The following is a 3,527-nucleotide window of genomic DNA, read 5'->3' on the forward strand; positions in this document are numbered from 1 at the left end:
CAGTCAAGTTTCTTTATCTGCAAAAGATGGGAACTCTTTACATGCGGCGCGCCGGCCGAAACGCTCGGCTGGTCGCTCGTGAATCGTTGGAGCGGGGTGACATCCACGCCCATGTAACAACGCGCACTGAAACGTGTCTCCGTCGAAGCCGCATGCGTGGGAACACGTGGCTGTTGGGGCCCACCCACCGTTCGCCAGCGCACCTGCCTTATCGCACCTGCCTTATCCCCTCTCTTTCTTCTCTCGTTCATCCACAAATCCACAAGACAAAGCCGTCATTTTTGCCCCAAAGCCCATACGGTCAAGCACAAGCCCACCTCAAACGCCAGCCATGGCCATACAACGCCGTGCTTAAATTCCATGCAGCGCTCGCCCACGCCGCCCCCCTCCCTCCTGAGCTCTCCCTTTTCCGATCTGGCGTGATGCTAGAACGGCGGGTGACCAGAAATGATGGGACCGTATTCAACGTTTGCTGGAACCGCCCCGGTAATTTGCTACCACCCGCGGTCACCATTTTTTCGCTGCAACCTGCATCAGCGTTTGGCTATGACCTGGGCAGCACTTTGCTGGACCTAGCGTCGGCATTTGCTGCAACCGGCCAGGCGGCATGCTGGAAGTATCCACCGTTGCTAAAATTGGACGCATTCCTGGCCGCCAACTTTTTTTTGCTGGAACCAGCATTATGTTTTGTTGGAACCTGCTAGTTCTTTTGCTACAATCTTTTTCTTTGAAATTTCTGACGTGACTTTCTTGTAGCAACCTTTGTTAATTTTAGCTGGAACTAGTTAATTTTTTGCTACAACCGACTATTAGAGGTTTTTGCTACTGAGATTTTTTTGCTGGATCAGTGGCTTTTTTTGCTACAACCGGTGTTTTTTTAGCTGGAACCGACTAAATATTTTGCTTCAATTGACCATTTTTGGTTTTTGCTACCGAATTCTGTTTTTTGCTGGATCAGTGGATTTTTTTTGCTACAACCGGTGTTTTTTTAGCTGGAACTGACTAAATGTTTTGCTTCAGTGGTTTTTGCTACCGAGTTTTTTGCTGGATCATGGCAGTGCTAGTCGATGGTGGCGGTGAGCCGAAGACGCCGACACGAGAATTTTTTCTACAACCATGACGACTGTGGGATGGAACCGGTCAACAGTAGAAGCTGACACACAATCTGCGGCCGTGCTGCAATCCCGGTGGCTGTGAGACGAGGGACGGCAAGCTGACAACAGCATCGGTCCCGCCGGGGCTGCCGACGCCGACGAATGCGTTTACCGCATCTAGCGAAGGAGCAACACGACAGAGGAGGCGTGGTCTGGTGGCGACTACGCACTTTCCAGGGATGGGACCCAATAGAGGAGGCGTGGTCTGGTGATGACTATGCATTTTCTAGTGGTGGGAGATTAGAGGACCAGATCTGACGGTTAGGGAGAAAAGAATCGAATGGACAGGGTATGACCGGCCGAACTACTGGGCCGGTGCGCCGGCGCAGATCACTCGCCGCAAAAGATTAGGTCCATGTGATGCAAATAATTCCGTCTACACCTCTGTTCAAGTCGGGTTTTCTTTTGAGGTTTAAACCCCTGGCCTATGCATCATTGCGAGGGTTTTCTTCTGTATTTTTCTCTCCAAAAAAGAGGTTGAAACCCCCAGCCTATGCATAATTGTGAGGGTTTCTTTCTGTATTTTTTTCTCTCCGAAAAAGAGCTTGAACACCCCTGCCTATGCATATTGTTAGGGTTTTCTTTTGTGTGAATCGATCTTTTTTATCGAGAGTATGCACGAACGAATCCTGGGAAGTTTTCTCGAAAAAAAGAAGGTGAAAAGGAGGTAGGTGCGTACCAAGTACGAACACATGTTGCTAACCGCGACTGGTTCGCGTACTGATCCACTAGAACACAATCTTAATTCGCACATGCTAGTTAGCTAATGGTCAAGAAGAAATAAGGACTCAGATGGAAATGGAATGTACATGTACGGGCCATCGACAGAGCAGGCCAGCCGGTCGTAAGAGAAGGGTTTTCATATGGGTCAATGGCTCAACTAGCTAGCTTTGTTGCCGAGGTTATTTGCTGTCGTGGAATTCTTCTAACTCTTCGCCTTTACCCTACTTAGATTTGAGCCATATCACACATGTGCATGGACATGCGTGGGATGTGACATAGTGATGAGGTGGAGATTGGTCACACGTGAATATGCATGTGCCGGTTTTGCTAAGCTAAGCTAGAACAAGCGCAGTTACTACCAACTTGCTTATTACCGAGTCAAATCAAAGGCGGGCATGCGTCTCTGTCGCACGGCAGGTAGCTGCGATTATTGGTCATGAAACGAGGGATCTATGTGCTGGGAATTACTACATCAGATGTAATACGTGGCATGGCAATCCCAGGTCAGAGCTTAGTTAAAGTAGTGAAGAGCACGACATCTATGCAAATCTAGCTATATGCTGGTATCTAGCGGACAAACGATGGACGCAGCAGAATAACTATCTGCGCCAAACCAATGCGCCTGTTGATACCATGTCCCGGCCCGCTGGCATCGTGGATGGCATAAAATCGTTGTCGCTAGCAGCAATCAGTTTCTTCCTGGCATCTTATTTCAGGGAACTAAATTTGATGCGACTAATCAAATCGCTGGGACCCTTGAGTCTGTACTGACAGCTCAAGTGGTGGAATAGTAAGTTTCATCGCCGTAGGCAATAGGACACATCTACACGTTTCTGGTCTAAGTTTCTCGCTGGACAAACTCCCTGGATGGTAAGTACTCCGACTGTGACGTGCAGAGGTCGGTGCTTAATTACCTAGCCGCATGACTGCGTCTGTCGGTAGACTAATCTAACTTCTAAATCCCTATGTACTCCCTCTGTAAACTAATATAAGAACGTTTAGATCACTATTTTAGTATTCTAAACGCTCTTATATTAGTTTACGGAAGGAGTATGTTTCAGTCTTTCAGAAGATCAGAGGATTAGGATGTGTTACCAGAGAAAGCTGCTATGTCCTGTCTGGGTTTAAACAAGCAAAATCCGGAAGATCAACGTCAGAAGATCCGATGCCATCGTTGTTTAGGCGACAGATAAGTGCCGTGTACCGACTATTAGTAGTAGTACAGTACTACCGACTAGGCTAACCCATCAGTACTCACTTCGTCTTTTACTTCGCATATAAAGTTTATTTGAAGTCAAACTAAGCAATCTTTGACCAAATTTATCTTAAAGGATATCAACATGTACAACATTAAAATTAGATAGCATGAAAATTTATTTCATGAAGGGATCGGAGTTAAAATTAGTTATCGCTGCCCCGGATTTGAAGGGATCGGAATCATCAGAACACTCGATAAAAGGGGCCTCCAATTCTGAAAGAAAACCACAAACATCACAGTGCATTTCCATACAGCCCCAAAAGTCAGAGATGGCGAGCAAGGACCTAGCGAAGAACAAGGGCCCGATGTATGCCTTAGAGGGCGTCGACTCCAACGGAGGCGTCAGTGGTGGCGACCGGGTGGTGCTCCATGGCGACTCATCCCTCAGCAAT

At 47.5% G+C, this 3,527-nt stretch overlaps 1 long non-coding RNA gene across 1 annotated transcript; it reads left to right on the forward strand.

The window, feature by feature from the left end:
- Positions 1-258: 258 nt before the first annotated feature.
- On the forward strand, positions 259-1,158 carry LOC123065897 (uncharacterized). Its single transcript, XR_006431167.1, has 2 exons — positions 259-486; positions 1,021-1,158. It is a non-coding gene; the product is annotated as an uncharacterized lncRNA (long non-coding RNA).
- The last annotated feature ends 2,369 nt before the right edge of the window (positions 1,159-3,527 follow it).

Source organism: Triticum aestivum, chromosome 3B (genome assembly GCF_018294505.1).
Source record: "Triticum aestivum cultivar Chinese Spring chromosome 3B, IWGSC CS RefSeq v2.1, whole genome shotgun sequence".
Taxonomy (NCBI): domain Eukaryota; kingdom Viridiplantae; phylum Streptophyta; class Magnoliopsida; order Poales; family Poaceae; genus Triticum; species Triticum aestivum.